At 46.8% G+C, this 21,807-nt stretch overlaps 1 protein-coding gene across 1 annotated transcript in view; it reads left to right on the top strand.

Annotated features, from left to right (window-relative positions):
• The first annotated feature begins 17,501 nt into the window (after positions 1–17,501).
• The window catches only part of EFCAB3 (EF-hand calcium binding domain 3), a 50,535-nt gene continuing 46,229 nt past the window's right edge, over positions 17,502–21,807 (top strand). Inside the window, exon 1 of the mRNA XM_075347730.1 lies at positions 17,502–17,581. The gene's annotated coding sequence lies outside the window, so the exon portion shown is untranslated. The remainder of the gene's footprint in view (positions 17,582–21,807) is intronic.

The following is a 21,807-nucleotide window of genomic DNA, read 5'->3' as shown; positions in this document are numbered from 1 at the left end:
CTATACGAGAGCCGTCCCTGAATACCAGGGCTGTACGAGAGCATTCCTTGATAGGAGGGCTATACAAGAGCTGCCCCTGGGTAGTAGAGCTGTATGAGAGCTGTCCTTGGGTAGAAGGGCTATACAACAGCTGTCCCTGGGTAAAAAGGCAATACAACAGCTCTCCCTGGGTAGAAGGGCTACACAAGAGCTGTCCCCAGGTAGTAGGGCTATAGGAGAGCTGTCCCTGGGTAGTTGGGCTATAAGAGAGCTGTCCATGCATAGAAGGGCTATGCTAGAGCTATTCCTGGGTAGAAGGACTATACAAGAGCTGTCCCTGGGGAAAAGGGCTATACCAGAGCTGTCCCTGGGTAGAAGGGCTATAAAAGACCTGTCCCTGGGTAGAAGAGCTGTTCTAGAGATGTCCCTTGGTAGGGCTATTATCAATAGGGAAGAGAAAAGGCTACACAAATTCATAGGCGCACATCCGGATTATATGAAAAAAATATCAAAATTTTATTGAATCCATGAAAACACCAACAATTAAAAACATTTAAAACCACACATAAATACACAAAAACGACCTCCATATAATATAATCATGGTTTAGTTGACCAGGGACCAATATATAAGGTAAATATGGTTGGAGTAAATAATTAATACAATAATCACAGGTAATTGATAATAACCAAAATATACAGTGATTAGCAAGATATAACCCAAAAACACCGTAAATGCGAATTGTTTTATATTGACATCCAAAATCAAGTATCCATACATATATAGATGTACCTGGTTAAATAATAGAATTCCAATTCAAAATAGAGAATCATCAACCTCAATGAATTAGTTACATAGTTACATAGTTACTTAGGTTGAAAAAAGACCTAGGTCCATCTAGTTCAACCTTCCTCCACCAGTTCTACATTTAGTCACTAAGTCATTTATAACCAACAATGTTTTGTGTACTGAGGAAATCATCCAGCCCTTTTTTAAAAGCTGTTATAGTATCTGCCATTACAACCTCTTGTGGTAGTGTATTCCACAGTCTGACCACTCTAACTGTAAAGAACCCTTTCCTATTTAGGTGTCGGAATCGCTTTTCTTCCACTCGCAGTGAGTGCCCCCTGGTCCTTAGTATTGTTTTTGGAAGAAATAAGTCATGTGCCAGTCCTTTATATTGACCACACATGTATTTATACATATAAATGAGATCTCCTCTGAGACGTCTTTTTTCTAAGCTAAACATATCTAACTTTTTCAACCTGTCATCATATGGGAGGCCTTCCATTCCTTGTAATAGTCTAGTTGCCCGCCTTTGAACTGACTCTAACTTCTGAGTCAGTTTAACTGTAAGTTTTCATGAAACTGTAAGTTTTCATGAAAACCCTAATCCCATAATGATATAATCAAGCCCAATAGGGCATAATACACAATACACAATAGACATAACCCTGATCCGGGTGTCCTAGCAATCAGCTGATCAGTGAGAAAATAAAGGAAAGGGTTAAGAGGCTAAGAAATACTCAGCAAAGGTATAGTATAGTTCCCCTATCCACCCAGTGCACACATATTTACCAACCGGGCCCGGTTACTCAGCGGTGGACAGCTGTAAGGCAAGTATGTGGACCGGTTTTAAATGGTGGAAAGGGAGAAAAATACTGCCATGGAGGGAGGCAAAATATGCCTCAATAAAGGAAGCACCACGCGTTACGCTGTCTAGCAGCTTCATCAGGGGTAACGGTACATGGATTTAGTGCACTAAAGTTTTCATGAAAACTTACAGTATTAATTCATTGAGGTTGATGATTCTCTATTTTGATTTGGAATTCTATTATTTAACCAGGTACATCTATATATGTATGGATACTTGATTTTGGATGTCAATATAAAACAATTCGCATTTACGGTGTTTTTGGGTTATATCTTGCTAATCACTGTATATTTTGGTTATTATCAACTACCTGTGATTATTGTATTAATTATTTACTCCAACCATATTTACCTTATATATTGGTCCCTGGTCAACTAAGCCATGATTATATTATATGAAGGTCGTTTTTGTGTATTTATGTGTGGTTTTAAATGTTTTTAATTGTTGGTGTTTTCATGGATTCAATAAAATTTTGATATTTTTTTCATATAATCCGGTTGTGCGCCTATGAATTTGTGTAACCTTTTCTCTTCCCTATTGATAATTGCCTTCTACACAAGAGGCTGCACTCCCATTTATAAATATTAAGTGGCTGTGCACCCCCTACTTCTTTAAATGGTCCTTGGTAGGGCTATACAAGAGCTGTACCTGGATAAAAGAGCTATACCTAGGTAGAAAGGCTATACAAGAGCTGTACCTGGGTAGAAGGGCTATACGAGAGCCGTCCCTGAATACCAGGGCTATACGAGAGCTTTCCTTGGTAGAAGGGCTATACAAGAGCTGCCCGTGGGTTGAAGGGCTGTACGAGAACTGTCCCTGGGTAGAAAGGCTAAACAACAACTGTCCCTAGATAGAAGGGCTATATGAGAGCTGTCCCTGGGTATAAGGGTTATACAACAGCTGTCCCTGTATAAAAGGGCTATACGAGAGCTGTACCTGTATAGTATGGCTGATGGCTGTACGAGAGCTGTCCCTTGGTAGAAGGGATATACAAGAGTTCAAGAGTTGTCCCTGTGTAGTAGGGCTATACGAAAGCTGTCCTGGGGTAGAAGGGCTGTACAAGAGCTATCCCTGGGTATAAGGGCTATATGAGAGCTGTCCCTGGGTAGAAAGGCTATACAAGTGCTGTCCCTGGGTAGAAGGACTATAAGAGAACTGTACTTGGGTAGAAGGGTTATACGAGAGCTGTCTCTATGTAGAAAGGCTATACAAGAGCTGTACCTGGGTAGAAAGGCTATACAACAGCTGTCCCTGAGTAGAAGGGCTATGTAACAGCTGTCCCTGGGTAGAAGGGCTATACGACAGCTGTTTCACAGAGACAGAACAAATCCAGCTCACCTTACCACTGGAGTGCACGGACCAAAATCCAATTGCTCCAGCACATCCACTATACGGTAAAATCAAAATCTTTATTAATTAATCCAGGATAGAAACAACCAAAGGAACGGTTATAGGAAAAATATTATTTAACCTCTCGGAACATACATGTTAAACGTGAGTTAAAAACAAGAGCTGTCCCTGAATACTAGGACAGTACAAGAGCCGTCCCTCGGTAAAAGGACATTATGAGAGCTGTGCCTGGGTTGTAGGGTTATACGAGAGCTGTCCCTGGGTAGAATAGCTATACGAGAGCCGTCCCTCGGTAAAAGGACTTTACGAGAGCTGTGCCTGGGTTGTAGGGTTATACGAGAGCTGTCCCTGGGTATAAGAGCTATACGAGAGCTGTCCCTGGGTAGAAGAGCTATACGAAAGCTGTCCTTGGATGGTAGGACTATAAGAGTACTGTCCCTGGGTAGTAGGACTATACGAGAGCTGTTCCTGGGTACTAGGGCTAGGGTACTAGGACTATCCAAGAGCTGTCCCTGCGTTGTCGCGCTAAGGGCGCTATCCCTGCATTGTGGGGCTAAGGGCGCTCTCCCTGAGGAGTAAATTCCACCTTAAGCTTCCTCTCCTGCATTACATGCACACCATATACCACCACAGGCATCCACACAGCATTATAGACATCCCTAAACCCCCCAAACTGCAGGCATTCCCGGCAATATAAACCCCCCTAAACCCCACCACTGACATCTCTTTTGCATTACAGACTCCTAATATCACCACAGGTATAACTACAGCAGTATAGGCCCCCCTAATCCCAATACCCTTTGCCCTTTTCACCTCTGCTTCTTTAGCCCTCATTCCTCATCGGTGCAGTGAATGAGGGCTAAAGAAGCGGAGCATACATCACATCTTTCCTGAATCCCAGACACCCCGATGAATTGTGCGCTGTGCGCCGGACCAGAAGTAATGCCAAAACGTGACGGAAATTACACCAACACCTACCAGGAGCCCATACATTCTAGCATCTACCATGTGTACCACACATAGCAGCCTCTTTAGCCCATGTGCAGTACAAACTGGCGAAAATTTTTAAAAAATCACAGCTGATGTTTTTTCTGTTGGATGCTATGAATGGCAGAGAAAAGCTCCGGAGTTTTACTGGCAAGCCAGCTCGCCGGCCACATAAAATAATGTGGCGAGCTGGATTAGGCCTGCGGGTCATGAGTTTGACACACCTGAATGATATCCTGAACGTATCGGTAGCCTGTAACGGGCCACACATTTACCAAAAAATGTCAGTAAAGCATACATTGGGCGAGTAAGCCTCTTTTCTAATGTCTTTGATATTCACTTATACTTCTCACTACAGAGCATACAGTAAACGGCATATACTGTATGTTTTTCATATGGCAACCATATGCAATTAGTGTATGGCAGCACAGCACTATGTCTGGCCCTAAGGTAATTAATGTATGGCAGCACAGCACTATGTCTAATTAGTGTATGGCAGCACAGCACTGTCTGGTCCTGAGGTAATTACTGTATGGCAGCACAGCACTATGTCTAATTAGTGTATGGCAGCACAGCACTATGTCTGGTCCTGAGGTAATTACTGTATGGCAGCACAGCACTATGTCTAATTAGTGTATGGCAGCACAGCACTATGTCTGGTCCTGAGGTAATTACTAGAGATGAGCGAACCGGTCCCGGTTCGGCTCGAGGTCGGTTCGCCGAACGGACGTCCCGTTCGAGTTCGGTTCGTCGAACGTTCGACGAACCGAACTCGAGCCAATAGGAAACAATGGCAGGCAATCACAAACACAGAAAAACACCTAGAAAACACCCTCAAAGGTGTCCAAAAGGTGACAAACAACTCAAACACATGGGAAAGTGACAAGGACATATACTCATGCGAAAACAAAACAGCTGGACAAGGAAAAAGAGGAGGACACACAGATATAGGCATGGCACGCCCTTCTAAAGTCATGTAAAACACCGCAAGGTGACTCCAAGCGGAGTCTCCCTTTTTTCCAAAAATTGGGCCCCACACACACCCACCCCTTCAGTGGCAGCAGTTGTGCCCCAGTTGTACACTTCACAGCTAGATTTGCATCAAGCACATTCAAAAATACGCCATTCTTATCCGTCCCCAGGATGACACCGGGGTAGGTAGCAAAGTCTTTCCTGATCCCAGCTCTGTTCATCTTGGCTTCTTTTAAAAACACATCAAGCAAGGGTTACTCCAAGCGGAGTCTCCCTTTTTTCCAAAAATTGGGCCATACACACACCCACCCATTCAGTCGCAGCACTTGTGCCCTAGTTGTACACTTCACAGCTAGATTTGCATCAAGCACATTCAAAAATACGCCATTCTTATCCGTCCCCAGGATGACACCGGGGTAGGTAGCAAAGTCTTTCCTGATCCCAGCTCTGTTCATTTTGGCTTCTTTTAAAAACACATCAAGCAAGGGTTACTTCAAGCGGAGTCTCCCTTTTTTCCAAAAATTGGGCCACACACACACCCACCCATTCAGTGGCAGCACTTGTGCCCTAGTTGTACACTTCACAGCTAGATTTGCATCAAGCACATTCAAAAATACGCCATTCTTATCCGTCCCCAGGATGACACCGGGGTAGGTAGCAAAGTCTTTCCTGATCCCAGCTCTGTTCATCTTGGCTTCTTTTAAAAACACATCAAGCAAGGGTTACTCCAAGCGGAGTCTCCCTTTTTTTCCAAAAATTGTGCCCCACACACACCCACCCATTCAGTGGCAGCACTTGTGCCCCAGTTGTACACTTCACAGCTAGATTTGCATCAAGCACATTCAAAAATACGCCATTCTTATCCGTCCCCAGGATGACACCGGGGTAGGTAGCAAAGTCTTTCCTGATCCCAGCTCTGTTCATCTTGGCTTCTTTTAAAAACACATCAAGCAAGGGTTACTCCAAGCGGAGTCTCCCTTTTTTCCAAAAATTGGGCCACACAGACACCCCATCAGTGGCAGCACTTGTGCCCTAGTTGCAAACAGGATGTTTTGATTTGCATCAAGCACATTCCAAATCCACAAGCATTTACCCCCCCAGGATGACACAGGGGTAGTAAATTCCTTCTGGATCCATGACTTGTTCATTTTGATGAACGTCAGTCTGTCCACATTGTCACTGGACAGACGCGTGCGCTTATCTGTCAGCACACACCCAGCAGCACTGAAGACACGTTCAGAGACAACGCTGGCAGCTGGACACGACAAAATCTCCAAGGCGTAACTGGAGAGCTCTGGCCATTTTTCTAGATTTGAAGCCCAAAAGGAGCAAGGCTCCATTTGCAAAGTCATGGCATCGATGTTCATTTGGAGATACTCCTGTATCATCCTCTCCAGCCGTTGACTATGTGTCAGACTTGTTGTCTCTGGTGGCCTTGCAAAAGAGGGTCTAAAAAAATTATGAAAAGATTCCATAAAATTGCTGTTACCAGCACCAGATACGGTCCTACTGGTACGGGTAGACTGTTGAAGATGACGAGACCGTCCCATGTTTGTCAAGTTACAACTGGGAGATTCCCTCCCTGCACCTGCACGGTTGTTTGGTGGAAAAGCCGAACTAAGATCGAGTAACAGCTTCTGCTGATACTCCTGCATACGTGCGTCCCTTTCTATGGCTGGAATTATGTCACAAAATTTGGACTTGTACCGGGGATCTAATAGTGTGGCAATCCAGTAGTCATCATCACTTCTAATTTTGACAATACGACTGTCATGTTGGAGGTAGTGCAACAAAAAGGCACTCATGTGTCTTGCGCAGCCATGCGGACCAAGTCCACGCTGTGTTTGTGGCATAGAGGTGCTACCCGTTCTTTCTTCCTCTGACATCTCCCCCCAACCTCTTTCAACTGAAATTTGACCAAGGTCTCCCTCATCCGCTGAGTCTTCCATGTCCATGGACAGTTCGTCCTCCATTTCTTCATGTTCTCCTGCACCTTGCTCAACATTTCGCCTGCTACTATGCGCCCTTGTCGATCCCTGTCCCCCATGGTCCCATGCCTGCTGTGTTGGTGATGATGAACGTCTGGACCTTGGTGATGTTGTTGTCCCTTGCGCATATGAATCCTCCTGTAGTTCCTCCCCTTCATGTTGTCCCACCCCCTGACTCCGAATAGTGTTTAGCGTGTGCTCCAGCATGTAAATGACTGGAATCGTCATTCTGATAATGGCATTGTCAGCGCTAAACATATTCGTCGCCATGTCGAAACTGTGCAGAAGGGTGCATAGATCCTTGATCTGAGACCACTCCATCAGGGTGATCTTCCCCACCTCTGCATCTCGTTGGCCCAGGCTATACGTCATGACGTATTGCACCAGGGCTCTGCGGTGCTGCCACAGTCGCTGTAACATGTGGAGAGTTGAATTCCAGCGTGTCGCCACATCGCATTTCAGGCGATGAACCGGCAGGCCGAAAGACTTCTGGAGCGATGCAAGTCGCTCTGCTGCGGCGCTTGAACGGCGGAAGTGAGCAGACAGTTTTCGTGCCCTGTTCAGAAGGCCATCTAGGCCGGGATAGTGTGTTAAAAATTGCTGGACGACAAGGTTCAACACGTGAGCCATACAAGGTACGTGTGTCACCTTGCCCAGGCAAAGGGCCGCACCCAGGTTTGCAGCATTGTCGCACACGGCCTTACCAGGCTGCAGGTTGAGTGGAGACAACCATTTATTAAACTCGGACCGCAGAGCTGACCACAACTCCTCAGCTGTGTGACTCTTATTCCCAAGACATGTCAAGCTAAAGACCGCCTGATGCCGTTGCGCTCTGCTGCCAGCATAGTAATGAGGGGTGCGTGATTCCTTCTGCGCAGTGAGAACGCTGGTGGCCTGACCAGGCAGGCTTGGGGCGGAGGTGGAGGACCCAGATGAGGTGGAGGATGCAGAAGCAGTGGCGGAACTTGGACAGACAGAGGATTGACACACAAGTCGTGGGGACGGCAAGACTTGTGCAGCAGACCCTTCACCATCTATCACCATAGTTACCCAGTGCCCAGTCAGCGACATGTAACGTCCCTGTCCATGCTTACTGGTCCAAGTATCGGTGGTGAAATGCACCCGTTCACACACAGAGTTTCTCAAGGAAGCGGTGATGTTGTGTGCGACATGCTGGTGTAGCGCGGGCACACCTTTCTTAGAGAAGTAGTGGCGACTAGGCATCTGGTACTGGGGCACAGCGACAGACATAAGGTCTCTAAAATCCTGTGTGTCCACTAGGCGGAAAGGCAGCATTTCGGTAGCCAACAGCTTACAGAGGGATAGAGTCAACCTCTTAGCTTTGTCATGGGTCGCAGGAAGTGGCCTTTTATTTGACCACATCTGAGGGACAGAGATCTGGCTGCTGTGTGTAGACGGTGTTGAGTAGGGTGTCCCTGGAAAAATGCAGGTTTGTGAGGAAAGTGCAGGCGGAGACATGATGTTGCCTTCATCCAACGTTGGTGCTATCGATGTCTGAGAGAGCTGTACACACTCACTTGTTTCCCCTTCGAAACCAACTGACGACCTACCAAGCAAACTGCCTGTTGCGGTTACAGTGGTGGAAGTTGTGCGTGGAAAAACAGGTGTGACAGCTGTCTCCACAGTCCTAGAAGATGAAGAGCGCGCGGATGCACTGGAAGGGGCAGGCGGTGGATGGTTCGCTCCGCTAGGCCGCATTGCAGCACGGTGAGCTTCCCACCGGGACCTATGATATTTATTCATGTGACGATTCATGGAAGAAGTTGTCAAACTGCTGAGGTTTTGACCTCTACTAAGAGAACCATGACAAAGTTTACAGATCACATAATTTGGGCGATCTTTTTCTATGTCAAAAAAGGACCAGGCTAGGCAAGGCTTAGAGGCCATGCGACCTGTTGATCCACCCCGAATAATGCTCATAGGCAGAGTGGTGGCTGAGGATGCAGTTGTAGACGTGCTACCAGTGCTCCGACTCTGTCCAGGAAGGCGCAAGGTAACTTCGTCGTCGGTTGCATCCTCCTCCACCGCCTCTGTTGACCTCCTCGAGTGCCTGACTGGGGGTTGACAGTAGGTGGGATCTAGAACTTCATCATCAATTGTTGTGTTTGCACTCCCCTCCCCCTCAGACCGAGCCTCTTCTTGCCCTGACCGAATATTTAAGTTGTCATCCAAATCGGGTATCTGCGTCTCATCTTCATCAGTATGTTCCTCATTGTCTATAACCACAGGTGTTACAGTTTGTGACAAAGGGTCAACATTATGCTCAGAAACTTGGTCCTCACGGCCTGAATCAGAGTCACAAAGGTTCTGGGCATCACTGCAGACCATTTCCTGTTCTGTACTCACTGTAGCTTGGGAGCAGACCTCTGATTCCCAGGCTATAGTGTGACTGAACAGCTCTGCAGACTCAGCCATCTCAGTTCCACCATACTGTGCAGGGCTGATGGAGACTTCAGAGCTGGGAGAAATCAAGTGTGATTGGGATGACAACTCAGAGGACTGGTGTTTTTTGGATGCGGTACTTGAAGTGGCTGAGAGGGCACTTGTTGGACCACTTGAGATCCATTCAAGCATTTTCCTTTTTTGCCCATCATCTACCTTTCTTCCTGTTGTTCGTGTCCGTAAAAAGGGAGCACATCGGATTGTCCACGGTAAGTAGTAGACATCTTACTTTTGCTGGTAGATGGTCTATCTTCAGCAGATGATAATGGAGCTTTGCCACCTTCCCCACGGACAAAACCTTTTTTGCCTTTTCCACCACGCCTCTTCCCCTTTCCACCAGCATCTGTCATTTTGCCACTCATGTTGATTGCGACAAGATTGTGGACTGAAAATGTGGTAGTAAAAATTGAGAGGTGGTGAAGATTGCAGTGGTGGTCTAGCTTTATTAACAGCAGAATAATAAAGAATAAATATCCCTGACAATGCAACTACGGCCCTTAAACTGGCAGCAAAAATTGCTAGTATAATGGCTTAGTTATGATGAGTTGGAGTGTGCAATGCAGGCAGACGCGCTCTGCAAATGTCTTTGCACTAGTGGGACTATAGCAAAGTCCAATAGCCACAGATAGGATGCCACTAGGTACACTGAGTGTTTGCTAGTATAATGGCTTAGTTATGATGAGTTGGAGTGTGCAATGCAGGCAGACGCGCTCTGCAAATGTCTTTGCACTAGTGGGACTATAGCAAAGTCCAATAGCCACAGATAGGATGCCACTAGGTACACTGAGTGTTTGCTAGTATAATGGCTTAGTTATAATGAGTTGGAGTGTGCAATGCAGGCAGACGCGCTCTGCAAATGTCTTTGCACTAGTGGGACTATAGCAAAGTCCAATAGCCACAGATAGGATGCCACTAGGTACACTGAGTGTTTGCTAGTATAATGGCTTAGTTATAATGAGTTGGAGTGTGCAATGCAGGCAGACGCGCTCTGCAAATGTCTTTGCACTAGTGGGACTATAGCAAAGTCCAATAGCCACAGATAGGATGCCACTAGGTACACTGAGTGTTTGCTAGTATAATGGCTTAGTTATAATGAGTTGGAGTGTGCAATGCAGGCAGACGCGCTCTGCAAATGTCTTTGCACTAGTGGGACTATAGCAAAGTCCAATAGCCACAGATAGGATGCCACTAGGTACACTGAGTGTTTGCTAGTATAATGGCTTAGTTATAATGAGTTGGAGTGTGCAATGCAGGCAGACGCGCTCTGCAAATGTCTTTGCACTAGTGTGACTATAGCAAAGTCCAATAGCCACGTATAGGATGCCACTAGGTACACTGAGTGTTTGCTAGTATAATGGCTTAGTTATAATGAGTTGGAGTGTGCAATGCAGGCAGACGCGCTCTGCAAATGTCTTTGCACTAGTGTGACTATAGCAAAGTCCAATAGCCACGTATAGGATGCCACTAGGTACACTGAGTGTTTGCTAGTATAATGGCTTAGTTATCATGAGTTGGAGTGTGCAATGCAGGCAGACGCGCTCTGCAAATGTCTTTGCACTAGTGTGACTATAGCAAAGTCCAATAGCCACGTATAGGATGCCACTAGGTACACTGAGTGTTTGCTAGTATAATGGCTTAGTTATAATGAGTTGGAGTGTGCAATGCAGGCAGACGCGCTCTGCAAATGTCTTTGCACTAGTGTGACTATAGCAAAGTCCAATAGCCACGTATAGGATGCCACTAGGTACACTGAGTGTTTGCTAGTATAATGGCTTAGTTATAATGAGTTGGAGTGTGCAATGCAGGCAGACGCGCTCTGCAAATGTCTTTGCACTAGTGTGACTATAGCAAAGTCCAATAGCCACGTATAGGATGCCACTAGGTACACTGAGTGTTTGCTAGTATAATGGCTTAGTTATAATGAGTTGGAGTGTGCAATGCAGGCAGACGCGCTCTGCAAATGTCTTTGCACTAGTGTGACTATAGCAAAGTCCAATAGCCATGTATAGGATGCCACTAGGTACACTGAGTGTTTGCTAGTATAATGGCTTAGTTATAATGAGTTGGAGTGTGCAATGCAGGCAGACGCGCTCTGCAAATGTCTTTGCACTAGTGTGACTATAGCAAAGTCCAATAGCCACGTATAGGATGCCACTAGGTACACTGAGTGTTTGCTAGTATAATGGCTTAGTTATAATGAGTTGGAGTGTGCAATGCAGGCAGACGCGCTCTGCAAATGTCTTTGCACTAGTGTGACTATAGCAAAGTCCAATAGCCACGTATAGGATGCCACTAGGTACACTGAGTGTTTGCTAGTATAATGGCTTAGTTATAATGAGTTGGAGTGTGCAATGCAGGCAGACGCGCTCTGCAAATGTCTTCGCACTAGTGTGACTATAGCAAAGTCCAATAGCCACGTATAGGATGCCACTAGGTACACTGAGTGTTTGCTAGTATAATGGCTTAGTTATAATGATTTGTAGTGTGCAATGCAGGCAGACGCGCTCTGCAAATGTCTTTGCACTAGTGTGACTATAGCAAAGTCCAATAGCCACGTATAGGATGCCACTAGGTACACTGAGTGCTTGCTAGTATAATGGCTTAGTTATAATGAGTTGGAGTGTGCAATGCAGGCAGACGCGCTCTGCAAATGTCTTTGCACTAGTGGGACTATAGCAAAGTCCAATAGCCACAGATAGGATGCCACTAGGTACACTGAGTGTTTGCTAGTATAATGGCTTAGTTATAATGAGTTGGAGTGTGCAATGCAGGCAGACGCGCTCTGCAAATGTCTTTGCACTAGTGGGACTATAGCAAAGTCCAATAGCCACAGATAGGATGCCACTAGGTACACTGAGTGTTTGCTAGTATAATGGCTTAGTTATAATGAGTTGGAGTGTGCAATGCAGGCAGACGCGCTCTGCAAATGTCTTTGCACTAGTGGGACTATAGCAAAGTCCAATAGCCACAGATAGGATGCCACTAGGTACACTGAGTGTTTGCTAGTATAATGGCTTAGTTATGAGTTGGAGTGTGCAATGCAGGCAGATGCGCTCTGCAAATGTCTTTGCACTAGTGGGACTATAGGAAAGTCCAATAGCCACAGATAGGATGCCACTAGGTACACTGAGTGTTTGCTAGTATAATGGCTTAGTTATAATGAGTTGGAGTGTGCAATGCAGGCAGACGCGCTCTGCAAATGTCTTTGCACTAGTGGGACTATAGCAAAGTCCAATAGCCACAGATAGGATGCCACTAGGTACACTGAGTGTTTGCTAGTATAATGGCTTAGTTATAATGAGTTGGAGTGTGCAATGCAGGCAGATGCGCTCTGCAAATGTCTTTGCACTAGTGGGACTATAGCAAAGTCCAATAGCCACAGATAGGATGCCACTAGGTACACTGAGTGTTTGCTAGTCTAATGGCTTAGTTATAATGAGTTGGAGTGTGCAATGCAGGCAGACGCGCTCTGCACATGTCTTTGCACTAGTGGGACTATAGCAAAGTCCAATAGCCACAGATAGGATGCCACTAGGTACACTGAGTGTTTGCTAGTATAATGGCTTAGTTATAATGAGTTGGAGTGTGCAATGCAGGCAGATGTGCTCTGCTAATGTCTTTGCACTAGTGGGACTATAGCAAAGTCCAATAGCCACAGATAGGATGCCACTAGGTACACTGAGTGTTTGCTAGTATAATGGCTTAGTTATGAGTTGGAGTGTGCAATGCAGGCAGACGCGCTCTGCAAATGTCTTTGCACTAGTGTGACTATAGCAAAGTCCAATAGCCACGTATAGGATGCCACTAGGTACACTGAGTGTTTGCTAGTATAATGGCTTAGTTATAATGAGTTGGAGTGTGCAATGCAGGCAGACGCGCTCTGCAAATGTCTTTGCACTAGTGTGACTATAGCAAAGTCCAATAGCCACGTATAGGATGCCACTAGGTACACTGAGTGTTTGCTAGTATAATGGCTTAGTTATAATGAGTTGGAGTGTGCAATGCAGGCAGACGCGCTCTGCAAATGTCTTTGCACTAGTGGGACTATAGCAAAGTCCAATAGCCACGTATAGGATGCCACTAGGTACACTGAGTGTTTGCTAGTATAATGGCTTAGTTATCATGAGTTGGAGTGTGCAATGCAGGCAGACGCGCTCTGCAAATGTCTTTGCACTAGTGTGACTATAGCAAAGTCCAACAGCCACGTATAGGATGCCACTAGGTACACTGAGTGTTTGCTAGTATAATGGCTTAGTTATAATGAGTTGGAGTGTGCAATGCAGGCAGACGCGCTCTGCAAATGTCTTTGCACTAGTGGGACTATAGCAAAGTCCAATAGCCACAGATAGGATGCCACTAGGTACACTGAGTGTTTGCTAGTATAATGGCTTAGTTATAATGAGTTGGAGTGTGCAATGCAGGCAGACGCGCTCTGCAAATGTCTTTGCACTAGTGGGACTATAGCAAAGTCCAATAGCCACAGATAGGATGCCACTAGGTACACTGAGTGTTTGCTAGTATAATGGCTTAGTTATAATGAGTTGGAGTGTGCAATGCAGGCAGACGCGCTCTGCAAATGTCTTTGCACTAGTGGGACTATAGCAAAGTCCAATAGCCACAGATAGGATGCCACTAGGTACACTGAGTGTTTGCTAGTATAATGGCTTAGTTATGAGTTGGAGTGTGCAATGCAGGCAGATGCGCTCTGCAAATGTCTTTGCACTAGTGTGACTATAGCAAAGTCCAATAGCCACGTATAGGATGCCACTAGGTACACTGAGTGTTTGCTAGTATAATGGCTTAGTTATAATGAGTTGGAGTGTGCAATGCAGGCAGACGCGCTCTGCAAATGTCTTTGCACTAGTGTGACTATAGCAAAGTCCAATAGCCACGTATAGGATGCCACTAGGTACACTGAGTGTTTGCTAGTATAATGGCTTAGTTATCATGAGTTGGAGTGTGCAATGCAGGCAGACGCGCTCTGCAAATGTCTTTGCACTAGTGTGACTATAGCAAAGTCCAATAGCCACGTATAGGATGCCACTAGGTACACTGAGTGTTTGCTAGTATAATGGCTTAGTTATAATGAGTTGGAGTGTGCAATGCAGGCAGACGCGCTCTGCAAATGTCTTTGCACTAGTGTGACTATAGCAAAGTCCAATAGCCACGTATAGGATGCCACTAGGTACACTGAGTGTTTGCTAGTATAATGGCTTAGTTATAATGAGTTGGAGTGTGCAATGCAGGCAGACGCGCTCTGCAAATGTCTTTGCACTAGTGGGACTATAGCAAAGTCCAATAGCCACAGATAGGATGCCACTAGGTACACTGAGTGTTTGCTAGTATAATGGCTTAGTTATAATGAGTTGGAGTGTGCAATGCAGGCAGACGCGCTCTGCAAATGTCTTTGCACTAGTGGGACTATAGCAAAGTCCAATAGCCACAGATAGGATGCCACTAGGTACACTGTTTGCTAGTATAATGGCTTAGTTATGAGTTGGAGTGTGCAATGCAGGCAGATGCGCTCTGCAAATGTCTTTGCACTAGTGGGACTATAGGAAAGTCCAATAGCCACAGATAGGATGCCACTAGGTACACTGAGTGTGTGCTAGTATAATGGCTTACTTATAATGAGTTGGAGTGTGCAATGCAGGCAGACACGCTCTGCAAATGTCTTTGCACTAGTGGGACTATAGCAAAGTCCAATAGCCACGTATAGGATGCCACTAGGTACACTGAGTGTTTGCTAGTATAATGGCTTAGTTATCATGAGTTGGAGTGTGCAATGCAGGCAGACGCGCTCTGCAAATGTCTTTGCACTAGTGGGACTATAGGAAAGTCCAATAGCCACAGATAGGATGCCACTAGGTACACTGAGTGTTTGCTAGTATAATGGCTTACTTATAATGAGTTGGAGTGTGCAATGCAGGCAGACACGCTCTGCAAATGTCTTTGCACTAGTGTGACTATAGCAAAGTCCAATAGCCACGTATAGGATGCCACTAGGTACACTGAGTGTTTGCTAGTATAATGGCTTAGTTATCATGAGTTGGAGTGTGCAATGCAGGCAGACGCGCTCTGCAAATGTCTTTGCACTAGTGGGACTATAGGAAAGTCCAATAGCCACAGATAGGATGCCACTAGGTACACTGAGTGTTTGCTAGTATAATGGCTTACTTATAATGAGTTGGAGTGTGCAATGCAGGCAGACACGCTCTGCAAATGTCTTTGCACTAGTGTGACTATAGCAAAGTCCAATAGCCACGTATAGGATGCCACTAGGTACACTGAGTGTTTGCTAGTATAATGGCTTAGTTATCATGAGTTGGAGTGTGCAATGCAGGCAGACGCGCTCTGCAAATGTCTTTGCACTAGTGTGACTATAGCAAAGTCCAATAGCCACAGATAGGATGCCACTAGGTACACTGAGTGTTTGCTAGTATAATGGCTTAGTTATAATGAGTTGGAGTATGCAGAGGACAGGAGGGTACAGTGGCAGGATTGTGGGGCTCTGGGTAGAGGAATGGAAGCCTGCCTTTCTAGCCCTCCTAATAGGGAAATGCAGGGAGGAAATCCCTGACCTTGGCTACACAGACGCTGGCGCTGTTTTCAGGACCTGTCACCTTAACTCTGACCCTGCCGGTTTGAGCCCTTAAAAGGACTGCTAGAAAGTGCTCTCCCTAAGCTGTCCAGCGCTGTGTATGGAGCGCATACAGCTGTATCAGCGATAGGACTCAAGACGGAGCTGCGACAGTGATGTCTGACACCAAAGACGCAGAAGAGATAATGGCGTCCTGGAGGAAAATGTCCGTTTTTATAATGCAGGGACATGTGACATGGACATCCTATCACACATGCCGTTGCTTCTCTGGCTAAAAGTCCACTTAGCTGTGTGTGTGTCTGGGATTGGCTGACATGCTGGCCCGCCCCACAAGACGCGCGCGCTTAGGGAAGGAAGACAAGAAAAAAAAAAAAAATGGCGATTATAGAAACAGCAGTGATCTGAAGGCGCTGTTCACGCACACTATACACTGAAATGTCATAATAGTGTGATTCACAGAGTGACTTACACTATTACAGCAGAAACCAAGCTAGGATTTAGCTGTTTTTTGGCTGCTAGAACCGTTCTCGAACGTTTCTAGAACTATCGAGCTTTTGCAAAAAGCTCGAGTTCTAGTTCGATCTAGAACATGCCCCAAAATCACTCGAGCCTAGAACTGGAGAACCACGAACCACGAACCGCGCTCAACTCTAGTAATTACTGTATGGCAGCACAGCACTATGTCTAATTAGTGTATGGCAGCACAGCACTGTCTGGTCCTGAGGTAATTACTATATGGCAGCACAGCACTATGTCTAATTAGTGTATGGCAGCACAGCACTATGTCTGGTCCTGAGGTAATTACTATATGGCAGCACAGCACTATGTCTAATTAGTGTATGGCAGCTCAGCACTGTCTGGTCCTGAGGAAATTACTATATGGCAGCACAGCACTATGTCTAATTAGTGTATGGCAGCACAGCACTATGTCTGGTCCTGAGGTAATTACTGTATGGCAGCACAGCACTATGTCTAATTAGTGTATGGCAGCACAGCACTATGTCTGGTCCTGAGGTAATTACTGTATGGCAGCACAGCACTATGTCTAATTAGTGTATGGCAGCTCAGCACTGTCTGGTCCTGAGGTAATTACTATATGGCAGCACAGCACTATGTCTAATTAGTGTATGGCAGCACAGCACTATGTCTGGTCCTGAGGTAATTAGTGTATGGCAGCACAGCACTACGTCTGGCCCTTAAGTAATTATGGCTGCTGGCTTGTCGGACAGTGGCTGACATTTGGGGGAATTGTCTCCCTCGTCCTTCTGGGCAGCGCTCAGCTATCATTTTTTAGGAGGGCACTGTGTGCACTGCTAGTATGGCGCCCACAGCGCCGGATGACGTCATATATCCTCAGGAACCTCAATAGCCGCGGGCGGCCTCAGACCACGTGATCAGGAAGTGCGTCGCTTTACAATCTACTGCAGTACACGTTTCCTGCCAGCAGGGGCGCCGTGAGCCGCGGATATTACAAAGCGTCGCACTATGGTGAGCCGTTGTATCATCCGTTGCTGGGGCAACAAGTGTTTGGCTGCAGACCTCCCTGAATCCACCAGCCTGTGTGCAGGGGTAACAGCAGCGCCTCAGGTGTGGCTCATGTGGCCCTATGTTTCCTTCAGTTAATTTGTGCCTATTTTATAACAGCATTTGTAATCTCACTCCAAAAAACCTTTATATTTATACTGCACAAATTTCAATCAGATTTTGGGGTGTATTCAGTGCTGGAAAATCTATGTATAAAACTCATTGCTATTGTTTTTAATAGAAATCTGTTGTTACCTCCACACTTTTTTAGTTGCGAGTTTGAAATCCATTGCGCATTAATGCGGTTCCTGCGCACATTCCTGGCAGGCGCCGGACAGGGGTCAGCGCCATTGACAAGCTGTAAATCTGAGAGAGACAAGGCTCAGCCCCTCAGATCGCCGTCACGCCACCATTTCTGGGGCCACGTATGCCCCCACTCTCCCGTAACCCCCTGACCGCCCACATTTCCCTAGAAATCCCACACAGTTGCCATGTATGACCAATATGAAGCGTTCCTGGTGGACATATCTGCTGTAAATCTAGTGGGGGGAGGGGGGTTTACAAAAATCCTTATTTGTGCCTTGAGGATTTCATCAGATGCATTGAGAAAGCAAAATCTGTGCTAAAAAAAATACATTGCCACCTCTTCTTCCAAGAGCCATAACTTTTAATTTTGTCTTCAATATATTTGTATGAGAGCTCGAGTAGTGATGAGCGAGCACTACCACGCTCGGGTGCTCTGTGTTTGTTACTACCGTGTTTTTCCAAAAATAAGACACTGTCTGATACTTTATTTTTGCCCCGAAAAAAGCACTAGGGCTTATTTTCGGGATAGGGCTTATTCCTAGGAAAAGACGGTTGGGAGTAAGTTTACCACCCCAAAAAGCAGACCCCATTACCAGGAGAATCATACCAGACCCCAGATGTCTGCGTGGCTCCCAGGTTCTCCTGTGATTTTTGAGCCCCCCAGAAGGCATGCTCCTCTGTTTCTGGTCAACACACTCACATACATGAGATTGAACACATACACGCATTAGGTCACATTCAGTCACACATCAGATTGCACACACACACCAAATCCAGAGTCACCGATTGATTCTGGCCAGTGGGGAACCTGGCACACAGTGCAGTGGAGTTTGAGGCCCTATGGTGGAACGCATAGAGGACCTACGGTGGAACACAGACGCGTTCTACTGCCAAGTCCTCTATGTGCTCCACTGCACTGCGCCCCTTGTTCCCCTGCTGGCCAGAAGCAATCAGTATCGCTGGATGTGGTGTGTGTGCGATCTGATTTGTGATTGTATGTGCGATCTGATGTGTGTGTGTGTGTGTGTGTGTGTGAGCGATCTGATGTGTGTGTGTGTGAGCAATCTGATGTGTGTGTGTGTGTGAGCAATCTGATGTGTGTGTGTGTGTGAGCGATCTGATATGTGTGTGTGTGTGAGCGATCTGATGTGTGTGTGTGTGTGAGCGATCTGATGTGTGTGTGTGTGTGAGCAATCTGATGTGTGTGTGAGCAATCTGATGTGTGTGTGAGCAATCTGATGTGTATGTGTGAGCAATCTGATGTGTGTGTGTGAGCAATCTGATGTGTGTGTGTGAGCAATCTGATGTGTGTGTGTGAGCAATCTGATGTGTGTGTGTGAGCAATCTGATGTGTGTGTGTGAGCAATCTGATGTGTGTGTGTGTGTGAGCAATCTGATGTGTGTGTGTGTGTGAGCAATCTGATGTGTGTGTGTGAGCGATCTGATGTGTGTGTGTGAGCGATCTGATGTGTGATTGTGTGAGCGATCTGATGTGTGATTGTGTGAGCGATCTGATGTGTGATTGTGTGAGCGATCTGATGTGTGATTGTGTGAGCGATCTGATGTGTGATTGTGTGAGCGATCTGATGTGTGTGTGTGTGTGCGATCTGATGTGTGTGTGTGTGTGCGATCTGATGTGTGATTGTGTGTGCGATCTGATGTTTGTGTGTGGGTGTGCGTTCCACTGCAGGTATGATGTATGAGTATGATTGTGGACTGAGTCTTCTGTCTTTTTTCTTCTGTTTTGGGGGTGTCTGCTTTCTATAATGAACTGTCCTGCAGTAATCTTTAACTTTTTTTGCTGCACGGACACTTCATTATTGAACCGCAACTAGGGTTTATTTTTGGGGTAGGACTTACAGCCACGACATGTGCCCAACTTCTAATAATGCCCCCATCCTGTAGTATTGTGCCTATCCTGCTCACCCTGTCGTAATGTCCCTTTTCTTGAGGTCCTCTTCTTGTAGCAATGCTCTATCCTGTAGTAGTGTCCCATATTGTGCCATTCTTCACACACAAAAAAAAAAAACAGGCAAAGCCTTCTCACCTGTCCTCCGTTTCCTCGGTGTCCAGCTTCTTGCGACCGCAGCCCCCTTGATGAATGATGCCAGTGCAGGGGACTGCCGCTGACAGACGCGGCCTGCCTGCAATACCCTTGATGAACGCTGCCGATGCAGGGGCCGCTGCTGACATAGCTTTATATCAGTTGATAGATTTCCGGGTGCTGCACAGGGACGAGCTCTCTATACAGCTTCTCCAGTGATCCCCTGCTGGCCACTGATTGCCCGGTGGCTGATCATTGCAGTAGCTGTCTAGAGAGCGCACATCTATGCAGCGCCCAGAAATCAGTCATCTGATATAACGCGCTGACTGCACGGGCCCCAAGCACAGGCAGCGATCATCAAGGGGGCCACAGGCCTGGGCGCCTCAAGAAGCATCAGGGTCCGCCTGCGGCCTACAGGCAGAGTCTTTGAGACCACTGCACTACAGAATGTGTGGGAGGGTGCGAGGGAAGAGGGGTGGGGACTCCGATGCACTGTACTCACCCAGCAGGGCGGCAACATGTCGTGGCTGTGATGCCCATCAACAAGGGTTTGCCCATGTCGATGTGATGTCACAGGAAGCAGCAAAATAACGGCAGGAGCGGTCACATGACCACAAGCAGTTCTGGGTGCAAATTGCTAATCCTTGCCTAACCGTCCCTGTATCTAGTAGCATACATAAAGAAATCTAAAGAAATAAAAGCATTTCTAAAGATTCTTTATGATATGCTAATAAGTGAGGGGACTAGTCCCAAGGGTGTTAGTTAATGTGCTCATTCCGCCCTCTTTGCATGTTAGCACGCCCACAGCGGCGAACTAACATGCTCTTTATTGCCCACTGCCCAGCATTATCATCAGCAGTGACGCGTGAATCTGTGTCCGTTGCACCGCCTCAGAACGCCTTGTCAATGAGCATGATCAGAAGCCCTTGGCACTTCTGGTGATGCACACTAAACCATATTGAAGCCGAAACTCGTACACCCAGCTTCATAGTGCGCATGACCGGAAGTCCGGGAGTCGAAATCTAGCATCGCACATGGTAGAACCAGAGGTGAGCAAAACCATGTCTCTGAAGCTGCGCATTCATTAGCATATTATTGTGCCGCCCCAGCGTCAGCAGCCAAGACTGCTTGGATCCGGATCCGTGGTGGCTCGAGGGGTCTCCGGACCCAGGAGGAGTCGTGTGGCCACTCGAAATAAAAGGGGGTATTTACAGGGGATTTGTTTGTTGAGAGTGTGGTAAGGTGGAGTAAAACCGCTGCTGTTGGGAGCGCCCGGTGGTGATGGGATGGCAGCCAGGTGTTTAACCTCTCCGTGGGTAGGGGGGATGCCTCGGGGCTCGGTGATGGTAGTGAGGTGATACCGTTGGGAAGGAAAGGGTCACTGCGTACTCACTCAGTCCAATAACACTGACACCGACAACTTGTAAACCGAAATTCTGAGCACCGCTGCAGCTGGGAGGGAGCACGCTGGATCCTGTGCCCAATAGTGTTGCTTGTTAGCCTGTGACCTTTCCCTTGGCACCTTCTTTACTGATTGGCCCCTGTAGTATAGAACTAGTCGGGTCCCGCTCACCCATATGGCTAACGGAGTGAGCTTGCTCTCAGGGTTCACACTTGGGATTTTCTGGACTGTATATTGGGAAAGTCCTATCCCCCTCGTTGGGCTAGTACCCCAATTTTGGAGCGGGTGGAGAACGGCTCTTGAAGGCTCCGTCCTCGTCGGGTGAATTACCAGGACGCTTGAAGCTACTTCCCGGCCTAGGGTCCACGTACCCCGTCATGCCCTGGCCCCTGCTCGGAGATGGCACAAGGCCGCCGGCTGCTCTCCTTGGCAGTTCCGTGCCCCTTGTCACGATCCCCTGCGACCGGAATCTGTTCTTCTGTGTGTGATGTCACAGCTCCCCCTCCCAATCTGGGTGTTTACAAAAGGATAAAAGAG

The sequence above is a fragment of the Anomaloglossus baeobatrachus genome, chromosome 5 (genome assembly GCF_048569485.1).
Source record: "Anomaloglossus baeobatrachus isolate aAnoBae1 chromosome 5, aAnoBae1.hap1, whole genome shotgun sequence".
Taxonomy (NCBI): Eukaryota; Metazoa; Chordata; class Amphibia; order Anura; family Aromobatidae; genus Anomaloglossus; species Anomaloglossus baeobatrachus.
The sequence above is the reverse complement of the archived record's forward strand: the minus strand, read 5'-3'. Positions and strand labels throughout refer to the sequence as shown.